The sequence below is a fragment of the Lissotriton vulgaris genome, chromosome 1_1 (assembly GCF_964263255.1).
Source record: "Lissotriton vulgaris chromosome 1_1, aLisVul1.2, whole genome shotgun sequence".
NCBI classification, from domain to species: domain Eukaryota; kingdom Metazoa; phylum Chordata; class Amphibia; order Caudata; family Salamandridae; genus Lissotriton; species Lissotriton vulgaris.
This window is the reverse complement of record NC_141685.1, coordinates 365,471,020-365,487,914: the sequence shown is the minus strand read 5'-3', so window position 1 is coordinate 365,487,914 and position 16,895 is coordinate 365,471,020.

The window sequence follows — 16,895 nt, the reverse complement described above, 5'->3', positions numbered from 1 at the left end:
CTGAAGATGTCTGTGTACAGTCAAACCCAAAACATTTAAAATCCGGAGGGGTTAACTCCGTATTTAATCTTTGTGAGGATGATACAAGGAAGAACAGGTCACGTTGGAAGCCAGAGTACCTGTCCTCTATGAGTCGGTCTTACATTTAGAAATCAAGAACGCTATTTGAAGGGTAATGCTGACATTCGTTGCGTGGAAAGAGTAACTCGTTAAAGAGCAGGTCGCCGCGTACGGAGGTCAGAGCCGTCCGTGGCAGGATGCGACTGAGTGCCCTCCGCAGAGATCTAGGTTTCCAGGGACCAACCTCCTCCTTGGCGTGAACGCCGGTGGTCTGTGGGTGCTGCAAGAACACGTCAGAGGCAGGGACAGACACAAAATGGAGCGCGAGGTGGGCATTCCTTCACGTGGATTCCGCCACAGGCCCAGCTGTCCCTCCCCTCCCGCCGGCGCTCGGCCTCAGCGCGGTGCTTGGCTGGACAGTTGCCAGGTCAGTAGCCCACAGCCACCACTAGAGTCCTGGGCGTAGTGACAAGCCCCTTGGCAGCGTTAGGCATCGCTCTATACTACAGGGTCTTCTACGAATATTTGTTGTTGTGGTGAGTCGAGTCAAGGCTGGGTAGCAAGTATTTCAAGTTTGACAGCAGGGGAGGAGTACTCGTGTCAGCTTTTCATGATGGGAAGAGACCCGGGTGGAACCGTTTCGTTGGGGGCATTCCATACGCAAGTGCGGAGGTTTATTACAACCAGCCCGCACTTCACAGTCTGGGGGCTGTTACATTTGCACTCCAGGCCTCGGCGTAGTTGTGATTGTTACAGTCCTGCACTTTAGGGTTGCAACATCGAAGCACTGGGAGTCGAAGGGGTGGGATGACACGAGGCATAGCCGGGAATGCAGGATCGTTACTCCCAGTATTAGAGCAGGCGGGGTAGTGGGTTGTCAGCCCAGAACTCAAGCATGGGGTGGAGGGTTCGTTGCTGAACTTGCTGTCGATCACTACAGATCTGGTCTTTGGCACTGGCGGAACCCGCCTAGAGCTGCCAATGTACCGGTACTATGACATCGCACTTGTTACCACAGTACAAGAGCAGTTACTACAGCCCGGCATGGGATGACTGCTGCCTACCACAGCCGTCTGCTTCTGCCTTGCGAATGACCCTACAATTAGCACCCTACAATTATTTATTTATGTATGCGTTTTTTTTTATACCGCGGCGGACTTTACCCGAAGGTGTCAGAGCGCTCAATGATTCCAACATTCTATGCTGCCTCCTTAAACAGATGCCTCTTCACCCCTGAAACACTCTCTCAACACCCCGCCCCCGCTATTAGTACCCCACATCTAACTTTTAACCCACCCTTCTAAGATTCACTAATCACACAAAGAATTCGCTGCAGCTCTACTTGGCAGCCACGGTGGGCAGTACTTCAGGCACCCCCACATTCCATCGAGCGAGAGCACGACAGCTCCCTTTTCAGAAAGACATTCACCTAAGGATAGAATAAACCCTGCCACCACCCCCTTTCAAAAGGAACACCCCAGAAAATCTCACGGGAATCTACAATAAACAAGAAAACGGTCTCAGACTGATGAGATGGACCCTGGGATGCGTGCACTCGGACGGGCACACGGACAGCGGGAGGGGAGACGGGGGATGGGCTTACGGACAGCGGGAGGGGGGCGGGAACGGACAGAGGGACATCGCGCAACCCACCCCTGCAAAGGACACTTCCGAAATGGCGAAAACAAAGCTTTAAAAAAAATAAAAAATAAAAAAAACACGCCCACAGCCGCATGACGTGGGCAAAAGCCTAAAATTCTCGGGAACGCCCACGAATCTGCTCCGGCTATAACGGACAGATCTCTGTTCAAATGGCTAGCCTCCATTTATGGAGCTAGCCAATGGAACAGAGAGGCGGGGACCAAGCCACATACTGTTCTCATTAGATTTCGCCTGCGCGAAACGCTGCTTGCGCAGCTTCCGACAGGCAAAACCTAAAAACTGCCTGGGACATGGGACGGACCAGAAGCCACAAACCTTCCCATCTGAAAAACGTACTGCACTCGGCACTGTTCCACAGAACAAGACGTTTGAAGCAGCGCCGATATCCTGTTTTTAGAAACTTTATCGCTTGTTATTTTAAAAGTACAGCTAACATGTTGGCAACGTCATACCGGTACCCGACACCAATCCCGCTCGATCACAAATGACAAATACATTTACATTTATCCTTCATGTACTACATTTGCACCTCTGTATCCACGCTATTCCAGTTTAATCCAAAAAATGAACAATAAAGTAACTATCGTGCACAGTTTGCCTTATTCGTGGCTCTTTCTATGTCCTATTGTAAAACACTTCTCCGTACGTTTGAAATACATGAGCATCGCCAAACAGGGAATGTTGGAGCCGTTCCCTGAATCTCAGTTAGATAAACATATACATCAGTCAAGGCTCTTTGATTGGGAAGCAAGGGTTAGCTGAATTTTGCCACAAAGACAAACATCACTTGATAGACTTTCAGGTTGTGTGGTTTCTGCAGTCTACGGTTTAAATAGAAACTTCAACAACACTGGAGAATTAATTTAAAGAGAAGGCGAGTCTTGGCTGCTGCGTTGCATAATTTAGCTACACATCATGATAAAGGCCCTTTAAGGGGTGATTGTCTATGCTCGATGCATAGGCAGCATGGCTCCTAAACAGGCCCTACAAAAGGAAGCATGACTATGGTTCATGAAGGGCACATTTTCATTTAATAACATACATCACTGGACAGGACAGGGGGGGCGAAGTGATGTTTCTATTGCAGGGTTTAGCTGAAGCACACAAACACATTTCAAGACATACTCTTTAAAAGGAACAATGAGGGTACATCACAGATGACAGTACTTGTTGAAAACACATGGAGGTCTCCTGACATCTTTAAAGTGGAAGCATGGGGGTGCTTACCGCCTTGCACAATTTAGCTAACCTCTGAAAAAATGAAACAAGTCATGCAAGCATAAGGCGGGGTGTTGATCGTATATTTCACAGTTTAGAGAATAAATTAGCATAATGAGTCGGACAATTTAAATGGAAGGGTGAACGTGTATTGTGCCATGCAGAGAACACCCTAACACGTGAACATCAGCAAACAGACCCTTTAGGCGAAATACGGAGGCGGTTCCGACTTTGCACAACTTAGTAAAACATCTAAAAATCTCTTGACACACCCTTTAATGGAACGGCGTTGCAAACTTAGCAAGTACCATAACATTAGTCTCTAGACAGGTCCTTCAAATGGAAGCATGTTTGCTGCACTTGGACTGCACAGATAACGTAAACACAGAACCAGAAGACCTCCTTTTGTGAAGAAGGTTTGAAGTTGCCCACGATTTCAGAGTTTATCAAAACTGCAAGAGCACAAACAGTCAGGGGAAGCGCAGAAACAAATCTTGGATTACACAGTTCATCAAAATACACATGACCATCAGCACACAGCGCGTTTGTTGACAGTTAAGTTAGTTAACGGACGGTAATGGTATGCCATTAGAGAGGAAGAAAGATGTGCCTCTTTAGCACACGTATGGAGACCACTTGGAAAGCCCTCCCAAACTGTGTTTATCTCACATGTGATTCGCTAACCAGGGTGCACAGCAGTGAAACTAAACTGCATGCAACTCACTAGAACGGTCCTTTAAAAGTAAGCATGTAGTCTGTCATATGCATTTCACAAAGGACCCAAAAAAATGACAATCACTAGACACGTACTGTAATACAAAGCGGAGCACAGAGGAGAGCCGGATTGCACTCCTTAACCAACAACATAAAATTTACTATTCAAGGGGAATTGATAACTGTAATCAATGATGTCAGAGTCTAATGTAAACTTAACTACACAGATTCTTGGGAGGAACCAATGAGGTGGTTTCCTGTCTCCTTTTGTCTTAAACCATGGGGATTTTTAGACATGCTCTTTACGGTACAGTTAATTGGAAACAAGATCACAGACAAGCAGACACGTAAAAATAAAGCACGCCTGCGGTCCGTGCAGTGTATCAAAAACCAGTGAACCTCGGAATACAGAACATTCACGCAGTGTCTGTGTGCGAAACAGTTCTCAGAGGCGACGCTGCAGCCTCTAGTCGGTGGAACGCCGCCGTGTGCAAGGCAGTGTTATTTTTCATTATGTCTCAAGCGCCACATGCCTGCATGGCTCTGTCCGGCCCCGGGCTGATACGGTCTGGCGAAGCCTGGCTCTGAGCTGGCTGCAGATGGCTCACCGCAGAATCTCTATGTGCCCTTTGAAGGCTGGTCGGGTATTGCAAACCACCTCGGGCTAGTCAAGCCGGACTGCGCGTAGTACAGTGCCGAGAGGGTGCCTATATTTTGTCGTGAGAATGCCTGCCCAGATGAACGATGTATTGACTGCATTTATAGGATGCAGGAAAGCGATAGGACAGGCGGTAGTTAACAATAGTTCTGAAGTAGCTCTGGGCTAGCTGTACATTGGTCGTCAGCTGCCTGCACCAGAATGTACTCTACACTGCATTCCAAGGTGTCCCTTTAAAGTAGAGGGGAAGGACTGCCCCTCCTGTATTCTTTTGCAATGGTTGGAGGAAACCTCATGTCCCCTCCTTCCCCTGACAAAATCAGAGCAAGAGAGCAAATCACCGGGGCTGCGTGGGACTTACCTGCACCCGCTGGAGGGCGGGGCGGAGGCTGGTTGTCCCGGGCACAGCTGGTCGCACTGGAACGGCTGAACTGCGTGGAGCTGAACGGACAGCCCCCCGGCGCCGAGATTGTAGTGCGCATACGCCAAAGCTCGGCGGACGAAAAGTAGGGTTTCCGGCTCACTGCGCATGCCCTGAGGCAGGCTTTCTCTGTGTTCACAGAGAGCTTCTGGCTCCCTGCGCATGCTCCCGTGCTTATTTTGCAATGATTTATGCAATGGCATCCCGAGGGATGCTGCCAAAAGGTGGACTTTGTTTTGAAGACCCTGCTTCTCCACGGGCTTACTCTAGGCAAAGAACAAAGTAAGGTGAGACAAGGGAAATATATGTTGATGAAGAACGACACCACAGCTAATAATATACATATATTAAAGCGTCACAGAACAGTAATTAATATACGGACAGCAGGAGGGGGGACGGGCACACGGACAGCGGGAGGGGGGGGCGGGAACGGGCTCACGGGCGGCGGGAGGGGGGCGGGAACGGACAGCGGGACATCGCACAACCCACCCCTGCAAAGGACCCTTCCGAAATGGCGAAAACAAAGCATAAAAAAAACACGCCCACAGCCGCATGACGTAGGAAAAGGGGTGGGATGAGTAAAAATTGCGGGAACGCCCACGAATCTGCTCCGGCCATGACGGACAGATGTCTGTTCCAATAGCTAGCCTCCATTTATGGAGCTTGCCAATGGAACAGAGAGGCGGAACAAAGCCACACAGTGTAAGACATAAGATTTCGCTCTGCGTGAAAGTCTGCTGCGCAGCTTTTGACGAGGTGAAACCTAAAAAGGACGTTGAGGTGGGCAATTCTCAATTTCTTGAAATTGAATTTATACCCTTCAGAGGCGAAGCACAATATAATGGTGTTCACCCTGTTCAAGTGCCTAGCCTAGTCATCGTCTGTTAGAAAGATGTCATTGACATATGATAATGTCTCATCATCATAGGTTTGTAGTAACTCTGTTACTCTGGCTGAAAATAACCCTGGACTATTCTTGAATTCTTGAATCCCTTGGGGAGAGGACAGAATTGACGCTGTGTCCCCATAATTGAGAAAGCCGTCAAATACCTACTTTCTGGTGCAATGTTTTGACAGAAGAAACCGTTAGAAATATCTAATGTGGTTTTATATTTTTTACACACAATGTTATTCATTAATGCTGCACTATTTGCATTTTGTACTGCAAAGGTTTTGCAACAAGAGTTTAAATGTCTGTAATCCAAAACTAGATGATATCTTTTGTCTGGTTTGGAGACAGGAAACAAAGGATTGTTCATGGACGAGGTGCATGTTTCAATCACTCCTTGGTATTCAGGTTGATCTAATGTCTCCCTGACCTGTTTTTTAGCTTCTTGCTTAACTGGATACTGCCATTGTGCAGTTGGTTGATTTTTTAACTGGATTTTATGGTGAGGAGAATCCTCATCCCATCCTACATGATTTTTATATAATGCAGGAGCCTAGGCTACTGCTCATTTCCTGGCATAAGTATATTTTAAATGAATTGGAATGTGGTTAGAGGAGGCTGGCATAATGATGTTTCCGCCATGCGGGCACTACCTGACAAATTCAGGTGGCCAGTCTTGTTCAGCTAGAAGAATGTCATAACCCTGAGAGAGTTGCTCCCAAAAGAGTCCTCTTATTTTTCAAGTTATGTCCCCCTCCATCCGGAGTGTTACTTTGTATAACTTATGTGGGACACTAACCCTGGTATCTACAGTTTCAACTTGGATGAACTCATTTAAGTCCACTGTCTCCAGATGATCCTTCAAGTTCTTGTGAGCTGTGGTGACTTCTGCTGTGCTGTCCAACATCGTTTGAGCCCATTCCCCATTCTTGAGTTGTGTCCTCAAGAACCTCGGCATGTCTGATTTTTAGATCTGCTACCTTCTTTTTGGTGAGTTGAGTTTTCTTATTTTTCTGAACGTGTTGTTCGTCTTTGGACTTCACGCATTCTTCCTTTTGTTCTGAGCGTTGTCTTTTTTCAGATTTCTGTGAGAAAGTCTGAAAGGTACGAGAGGAACGTGTATCAGTATCTTGATATCTTTCAGATTTTCTCAATTTATCCCTATTCCTGAGGTTATACCTCCTTTCAGAGGGCTCTTTTTGAGGAGACCTACCTCGGGATTGAGAACGCTTCTCTTTAGAAGTTTGTTTAGTGTTCTCCCACTTCTTTTGGGAGGAGTAGCAGTGTTTCTAATAAAGACCTTTAACTATATAATTCTACTACATTTTTTAATATTACCTATTAATTCATCGTCTGACATTGCTTCAATGTCAGGGTCAGGTCTGTAGTTGGCTAAAGCTAGCCATGTTACTCCTGGTCTGCCAAGTTGACAAGGCCTGGTAATGTGATGTATATGTTTTAGGGGGCCTTTAAACCAGAGCGCATGCTCTTGGTATGTGAGTGGAATTTCAATATCCTCGAAAGGAATGTATTCCTCCGGTGGTTCATCTTCTTTGTAGAAGTGAAACACTTTTGTTCCTGGATTTGCTTCGTGGAAGACTATCCACTAATAGAATACCTGTCTAATGATATTCATGTGCCTCTATCAAAAAAACGCCCCTACCAACTCTAGATGATAGGCCAATTCTTATAAGTTTCATAGTGATTGCTTTCCTTAAAGTTTCTGGAATGCTTATAGCATCCTCGTCGGTCTCTTGGAGACCTGTAAAGTTTAAAGATTGTGTAAGGCGTTGCTGCCTGTAGCTCCACTGGCCTCTGTATTATTAAATACAGAGGGCCATTTCTTTTTAATGAAAGTTTTCAGAGCAAGTTTCAAGGAAACAAAGATAAGGTGCACAATATTTTGGAATACTGTATCCTTCAACGTTGAACAAACCAAAAACTAATACATAGGATTTTTGTCATACTTAGTTATGGCGGATATTATCCCTTTACCCACTCCAGACATCTATTGGAGTATTACGGAAAAAAGGGTTCTCTGAGAAAAGCACGACTGAGTTACTTTAGTATTTAGCGTTAAATTAGAGCCTTACCAAACATTGGGCGCCATGTAGTGTAGTTCCTACATTCCCAATAGGCTCTGCACATTGGAATAATATATCCTATGGATTAGACGTAGGACTGAGGTCAACGAGCTCTCTATTGAATACACTAGATGTCATTGTGTGTGCCACCTAGCTCAGAGGTCACTAGAAACTTTCTCAAATTCACAAGAAGGGATTAGTTTCTGACAACCGCATAAACATGACAACTTTGTTTCCTCAAGATAAAACGTATCTTCAGAGTCGTGGAAACAATAGATAGATATTTCACTCAGTCAATCGTGCATGCTTTGTTTCACCAGAGGTGGAGAGAAAGTAGAAAGACGGGCGTTTTCATTAAAAAGATTTATTGAACATTCTTCTTTCTCAAGCATAAGAAATGAACTGCTACTAAACTTAATTGTGTGTGTGCCAGCTAACTTAGAGGTCACTAGAAACTTTCTTGAATACACAAGAAGGGATTATTTTCTGACAACCGCATAAACATGACAAGATTAAGAATATCCCTCTCAGAGTTGCGGAAACAATAGATAAGTATCTCACTCAGTCAGTCGTGCATGCTTCGTTTCTACAGAGTTGCAGAGAAATAGAGAAACGGGCGTTTTCAATAAAAAGATTTATTGAACAGTTTTCTTTCTCATGCAAGAGAAGTGAACTGCTACAATTGTTATGCAGACTGCAAAGTATAATGCGTACAGCGTAAACAGTAATATGAAATAATACTGTAACAGCATTGTATGGTTTCTAAGCCATATAAAAATACATACATAAATAACATTGACTAAAATACTCAACTGGTGCTTCTAAAATACGCATACCCCAATGTACCTAACCTAAGTCTAGTACGAGGAAAGAAGTAAGTTTTGTGTAGCATAGGTTTAGTTGTTTTTTGCCAAGAATCTACCAAAGGTTTCTTTAGGTTCTAATCAGCTCCATACCTTGACGTAAAGTCGGGCATATGAACGTGAGGAAAGAACCCCTAGGGAATAGTTGTTCTTTGTAAAGTAACTGAGTTCTTGGACAAATCAAAATTCAAGCAAGGGGGAGTCCCTGACTGCTTAAGCTGGTTTTCCAAGAAGTCGTTGTGACGTTTGGTACGGGTGGAAGTAGCCGTGCCTGTATTTGGGTAGCATGGGCTATGCCTAAATAAGGGTTTGGTTCCTATGCCTATATAAGGGCATGAAACTGGAAAATTCACTCGGAGCTTAAAACGAGACACAAACCCCACTCCACTTTCTTATGTATGACATTACTAAGTTCTAAACACATAAAAACATATCTAAACATGATATGTTAAAACCCACCCAAAATACATCAAAATGCATTGGTACTGGTTGTACACGAAAAGCATTTGTGCTGTAAGCATTTAAAGCAATGTATTATTCAAAGCATATAGTATGACGTTTGAAAAATGCTTATCCGAATGAATCATGAAAATACATTTATGAAAAGGCTCTTAAATACAGAGGAAAAAGTCAAGACCATTCCATGGCAGATTATATAAACTTTTTGAGTCTGAACAAGGTTAAATATTGCCTTTTGGAAGTTTTCAAAGAATTCAAGTTCTCTATGGATAATTCTACTTTAAAAAGATTACTTTGTGCCAAAAAATGAAAAAAGTTAGAGACTTGTTTTGAAAAAATGAATGTCGAATTCAGAGTCTCTCAGAACACTATGTGCCAAATCAAAAGTCAGTGTTATTGTTTGGAAAAAACATCAAATCTTCTAAGTCTGAAAAAAATTTGTCTACCATTGTAGGTGAAAGTTGGATTACCTCGTTAAGAAGATCAATTGCACATAGATGTTAAGCATCACCGTCAGCATTGGTCGCATTAGCAATGTTCGAATTGGAAGGTACCTGTGTGCCGCTTTCCTCCTGTACCTCACCGTCAGCATTTTGCGTCTGTGAGATCTCAATGAATGCCATCAGCAGAATTGGTAGCCGCTGGGGAGAACACAGTGCATGAGCCATCACTGGTCCAAGCAAAGTATCAACATCTGTTGGCAGGACTGATAGGAGTTTCAGACAGATGTCTAGCATGCATTCTTCTCCACATAGTAGGTAAGATGCAATCTTGCCAGATTGGTCTGAATGACATAAACCATCTGGTGTTCAATTCTCTTAAACAAGTTAACCTCTTCCATGCTCATGACGAGCTGAGATCGTCATGAGCCAGAGTGCTCCGGTGCTCATGACGAGCTCAGCTCATCATGGCCCGTGGAACGCTCAGGTGCGGGGAGAATTCCCCCGCTGTGCTGAACGTTCCACAGAGCCAATAACCTGTGACGAGCTGAGCTCGTCATCAGCACAAGAGCCCTGTAGCTCATGACGAGCTCAGCTCGTCATGAGCATGCGGGCGCTGTGTCTATTGTGGATTGGCTTGCATATCGAAGCAGTAGGATCAAAAATAGTATCTCTGCAGCGAGTCCCAAAATGAGAGGCAGTCCGCAAAACACAGAGTGCACGAAGTTTGGAAATATGCCTAGGACTGCTTCAAAAGGTGCTAACAGTCCCGAAAAAATCGTCTTAAATACATGTACAATACCACTCTTATCAGACATGTTTAAGATACGACCTAACATTTCTGAGAATGTACAGGGCAGTTTGTAGTTAGTAGGGTGTGTTTCTCTGCAGAAGTCCTTGCGACTTGCAGATCATAGGTCTCTTTGGCCGAGATCAATGGCACAGTTGTCTGTAAAAGAATGGCTTTCATTCTGCTTAAAGTATCAATTCGTATAGAAGAGATGTTCAGTAAAGGCCATAACGGCGACTCCCGGTCTGTCTTGGTTTTTGGAAATAATACTTGCATACAGCAAGTGGCCCTGGCTGGCACGGTTCAGTGACTTAATATCAAGGGACATAATACAGAATGCCCAAAATATTGACTCCAAAATATCGAAGAACAAAATATAGAATCCCTATCTACAAACAGGTAAGTACTAAAATATCGAATCCAAAATATAGATTGTTAAAAATGTAGTTAACTAAAATATCACTTTTTCAAAATATAATAAAAATAATATAACATTAATTAAATATCAAAACAATTAAATAAACCATACTTAAAATAATGTAAAGAAATCTTAAAATATAAAAATAATAAATGTAATGTAAAAAAAAGTTGAGTATTTGTTGGATACCTGTAACGACCGGATTCTCAGACCAGATAGAATCAGCTCATCAGAGCACCACCAACCAAGCCGAAATGTAACCACCTCCCTCCTCAGGACCCATCTATCCAGGCACCTGGGTACCTACCTGAGGATGGGGAACTTGCAATATACAAGCTCATATCATCAGAAACACCACTAAATCTATAGGGATTACTAGGAATACTCACTGATTAATAAGGACATCCATGCCCTACACCACACTCATACCTCATAGTCTCGCGACCACATGGGCCCAGACTAATCTACCCTAGGGCAGTTCTGATTAGTTACCATTACACACTGGCCACAACCAGTGCTCACTCAAGTCACGATCCTGTGGGTATAACAAGCCGCAATCCTGCGGGTATAAACACCAGTCTCCTCCCCGGTGTTCTCTTACTTACATCCCAAGCCGCAATCCTGCGGGTATAAACACCAGTCTCCTCCCCGGTGTTCTCTTACTTACATCCCAAGCCGCAATCCTGCGGGTATAAACACCAGTATCCCCCTGGTGTTCTCATTAACGCCGCTTACCAACGACGATCACTTTCCTATGAATACCTTCAGCTCTCTCTCTCTCTCTGTTGGGAAGTTTCTCTCACTATTCACTAGGGGTACAATAATATTATGGAATGGCCGAATTACTTAGTGTATAACTTATTCTCTTAGCTCAAGGGCTCCTCTCTCCCTAATTATTCAGTCACTCCTTACCTGACCGGGAGGCACGTCCGTTCACGAAAACAATGTCTGACTAGAAGAACAGGTTACCCTGATTGCACAAGAATAAGAGGCACACACTGTATGCAAAAGTTATTCCCTGATTTAAGCGCTCCTATTTCCTTTTGATCCATCAGTTACTATACAGCATCTGGTTAGAAGAAAGGTTAGCTCTATCATGAGAACAACACATGCACATTGGTTCACTAAGAACTGGGGTATCTTTATTACAATATAACACTATACTATAACACATAGCCTGAAAGGTAAAATGGGAATAGACACATACACAGATCTGCGGGGTCTCTGTAAAGCTTTATTACTATACCACATTCACATGTAATTGACTGTAAATAGCTAAAGAGGGAATGGATTATACTGCACACCCACATGTAACTAACAGGGACTGTAAATAGACTGCACACCGCTGAAAGGAAAAGGATTAGCAACACCATAGGGGGCTCTAGCCTAGGAAATAAAAGACAAGATTAAGGTGTAAGTGTAAAGCAAACTAGTTTAGAATACCTCACCCTATTAGAATGCATCCTGATAAACTGGCAGCTAAAGCTGACAGTTCCAACTTCGTTCATCTGACTGCTCTCTCCAGCTTCAGCAATTATCTGCCTTCTCTCTCCATTCCAGAAAACCAATTGAACTGAGCTGTTCTCTTCAGCTCCAGCAACCATCTTACTTCTCTCTCTCCAAGAACCAAACTGACACACCTCCTCTCCTGCACTTCGCTAATATGGAATCCTCTCCTCTAGTGGAAAGTTCCAGCCAGTAGCCTCCTCCCACCAGGTCTATGCACCAGGCTCCTTGCTCTAGACGCTCCCACAGTGATCAGCTGCTTGTTTCGTCTAGAGACCTGAGCCCAGGGACACTTCTTGATTAGATTCAGCTCTGGCCGGTTCTCTCCGGTTCGCTTAGGGCGAACAACACCTTATAACTAAAACATTACCTTTACCCTGCAAGCATCTTAGTTCTGCAGGGACAGAAAGCAAAATGGAGTCTCTCTAGTTCTGGGCCTCGTAGGCCTAAGAAGGATGAAATAACACTTAGCTCTGTCAGAGTACATACACAAACCATACCAATACGTAATATAAAGTCAGGACTACAGGATCCACCCTCTACTATAGGTAGGATGATGAAAGGACACATAATTATGTCAAAGCCAATAGGCAATAGATGGATTAGAGTCAAGAATAAGGGATCTATCATCATATTAAGCAGCTATCCTCTAGTTTATGCTTCTAGGTCTGGAAAAAGGCCTTAAAAGGACCAACACAAGGGAAGAATAGAGATTCAGGATGGTAGCAAGCTTAAAGTCACCATCACTCCGAAGTAGAGCCAAAAACCCGGTCACTACATTACCGAGAGGGTAAAAATGACTATTCCCACTCCAAAGAGTGCAACAGTAGGGAAAGCGTTGGATAGCATAGGGGTAAAAAATGACTATTCCCACTCCAGAGAGTGCAACAGTAGGGAAAGCATTGGATAGCGTAGGGGTAAAAATTACTATTCCCACTCAAGTGAGTGCAACAGTAGGAAAAGCGTTGGATAGCGTAAGGGTAAAAATTACTATTCCCACTCAAGAGAGTGCAACAGTAAGGAAAACGTTGGACAGCGTAGCGGGAAAAATTACTATTCCCACTCCAGTGAGTGCAACAGTAGGGATAGCGTTGGATAGTGTAGGGGTTAAAATTACTATTCCCACTCCAGTGAGTGCAACAGCAGGGAAAGCGTTGGATAGCTTATGGGTAAAAATTACTATTCCCACTCCAGAGAGCGCCACAGTAGGGAAAGTAATGATTTAATATTAAAATTAAATTAAATTAATTATCAACACCAATCAAAAAATGAATTAAAAATAATTACTGATTAATAAAAATTAATTACCAATTAAAAAATGTTATTACTAATTAAAAAACTTTGATTACCAAATAATATTTAATTATCAATACATATAAAGAAAAATTATGTTTAACTTTATTACAATTACATCACTTCCCACCCTATAAACCCACAGCCCACTCCAAATAAATACAATTAACATAATTATCAATTACTCAATTAATAAAAAATATTTACCAATTAATAAAAAATTATTACCAATTAATACAAATTAATTACCAATTAAAATTGTATTATCAATCAATTAATTATCAATACATGTAAATAAAATGGAATATTTAATTTACTATAATTAAATTACTTACCACCCTATTCCCCTACAAGCCCACAACCCGCTACGAAATTAAATTACGCAAAATTAAATTACATAACATTCATTACTTTAAAAAAATTAAACATACATTACAAAATTAATACATAATTTTAATACATATACTAACAAACATCTAGTTGTACTTTGGTAGCTGGCTGGCACAAGATACTCCACTTAAAGATAGGACTTGAGAGAGCTATCAATGTTAACATAGATTGTTAAAGGCTTCAGAACCAAAGGGCAACAGAGGCAGGTAATGAGATATCTAGAAGAAAGCCTGGCCCACATCATTATTTTACAAGAGACCCATATAATGGCCAGCGATAGCAGAGCCCTCTTCTCTAAATTTAGATGGGTAGAAGTTATGTTGCCTCAGATCAGCCAGTGCATTGTAAGGTGGTGGCTATTCGGATAAGGAGGTGAGGTAATATCTTCGAAAACCGACAGCTCAGGCAGGGGGGCCCTGGCAACCCTGAGATTTGCCGATTCTGAGTTTATGTGTTGGGATTTTACAGTCAGAATTTAGATGACCTCCAACATACAGTAAATCTGGAATGGAATTTAGTGGAGGCCACAACCCCGATAATTATAGGGGAAGATTTTAATATCCTCTTGGATCCCATTTTAGATAGATATACCCGAATTATTTCTTCCCAAAGTCCTAGGGCGAGACAAGCCCTTAACAATATGCTTCAGGAGGACATAGGCTTAGTAGATGCATGGAGATACTTAAAGGGTTCAAGAAGGGACTATATGTTCAATAGTATGGCACTTCTCCAGACTAGATTATATCTTCCTGGATAGATCTCTAGCTGGGAAAATAAAATAGCTTAATTTATGCCAGGACATATCTTGGAACATGCGAAAGTTATCATGACGATTAGGTGTTTTGGAGGCCGTAGTAATGTAGTGTGGACGTCAAGTCGCTGCACTAAAAAAAGCTAGTGCAGATTTCTTTCTGGGTGTGATCGGGGACACTTTCAAACCATATATTAGAGGGGTATTGAAAAGTTAGGTACATGCTAAAAATAAGATGGAAATATTTGAACTCATTAGTCTAGAGGAATGAGTTGGGTCACTGGAGGCTGAGATGCAGCAGCAAAATACACTTTCTCAATAGAGATAGGCAGAGGATATCAAGCTAGCTGGAGGAGGCTAGCTTAACCCCTTCGGGGCTAATGACGAGCTGGGCCGTCATGGCGCTTACCTGCCGTGCGCTGATGACAAGGCCAGCTCGTCATCAGCCCCACCCTCGGGGGAAGCGCTGGCGCTCCCTCCGAGGTTCTCTGATCTTCGTTGTTTTGCTTGGGGCGGCAGGGGAAGACCTTCCGCTGCCGCCCCCGCCCCCCCCCCCCATGGGAATCCCTGATGACGTCAGCGCGCGCTGACATCATGAGGGATTCCCAGCGCTCAGGAAGCTATTTGCTTCTTGCGCGTCTGGGGATAAGGTAAGTTTCAAGTGTCTGGCGGGGGTTTGGGGCAGCGAAGAGGCATCAGGGGAGGGGAAAGAGTTTTTCCTCTCCCCTGATGTCTCTTTGCAGGGCATTTCTGCCTCACGATCGCGCACAGCGTCGCGATTGTGCGGCAGAAATGCCCCCACTAGCACCAGGGATGTCATTTTAGATTATAGGAAGCGACCCCTTGGGCAAGGGTCGCTTCCAGGCGGGTTGTGATAATGTTTTCGTTTTTCTGCCCCCCCTGGGGGAAAATCGGCCCGATTTTTCAGCCGTTTTGCCCCCAGGGGGGGGCAGAAATTCCCCACTAGCACCAGGGTTGTTTTTTGGAGCCAAGATGGCAGCCATATTTTTTGTTTACGTTTTTCTGTCCCCCCTGGGAGCAAATTGGCCCTTTTTTTGCCGTTTTGCCCCCAGGGGAGACAGAAAATGCCCACTAGCACCAGGGATTTTGTTTTTAGCTTTTAGGAAGCGACCCCTTGGGCAAGGGTTGCTTCCAGGTGGCCTCACACTTAACTTTTTGTTTTTTTGCCCCCTTGGGGGCAAATCGGCCTGTTTTTCGGCTGTTTTGCCCCCAGGGGGGGCAGAAGTTTCCACTAGCACCAGGTATATTTGTTGGGGCACTGTGTTTGTTTTGGGAAGCGACCCCTTGGGTAAGGGTCGCTTCCAGGTGGCCATGATTGTGTTTTTGTTTTTCTGTCCACCATGGGGGCAAATCGGCCCGTTTTTTTGCCATTTTGCCCCCGGGGGGGGGGGGGGGCAGAAAATACCCACTAGCACCAGGGAATTTAAATTTAGTTTTTAGGAAGCGACCCCTTGGGCAAGGAGTAGTGCTTGGCTGGCAGTGTGTGTGGAGTGGCGCTTGGCTTGCAGTGTGCGTGGAGTGGTGTTTGGCTGGTGGTGCGTGTGGAGTGGCGCTTGGCTGGATGGTGTGCGTGCAGTGGTACTTGGCTGTCTGTGCAAGGAGTGCTGCTTTGCTGGCGGTGTGTGTGGAGTGGTGCTTGGCTGGATGGTGTACGTGGAGTGGTACTTGGTTGTCTGTTGCACGGAGTGGTGTTTGGCTGGTGGTGTGTGTGGAGTGGTGTTTGGCTGGCGGTGTGTGTGGAGTGGTACTTGGCTGGATGGTGTGCGTGGAGCGGTGCTTGGCTGGTGGTGAGTGGCGCTTGGCTTGCGGTGTGCGTGGAGTGGTGCTTGGCTGGCGGTGTGTGTGGAGTGGTACTTGGCTGCCGGTGTGCGCTGAGTGGTGTTTGGCTGGCGGTGTGCGTGGAGGGGTACTTGGCTATCTATGCACGGAGTGGTGCTTGGCTGGCAGTGTGTGTGGAGTGGTGCTTGGCTGGTAGTGTGTGTGGGGTGGTACTTGGCTGTCTGTGCACGGAGTGGTGCTTGGCTGGTGGTGTTTGTGGAGTGGCGCTTGGCTGGTGGTGTGCGTGGAGTGCTACTTTGCTGTCTGTGCACGGAGTGGTGCTTGGCTGGCGGTGTGTGTGGAGTGGCGCTTGGCTGGCGGTGTGTGTGGAGTGGCGCTTGGCTGGTGGTGTGCGTGGAGTGCTACTTTGCTGTCTGTGCACGGAGTGTTGCTTGGCTGGCGGTGTGTGTGGAGTGGCGCTTGGCTGGTGGTGTGCGTGG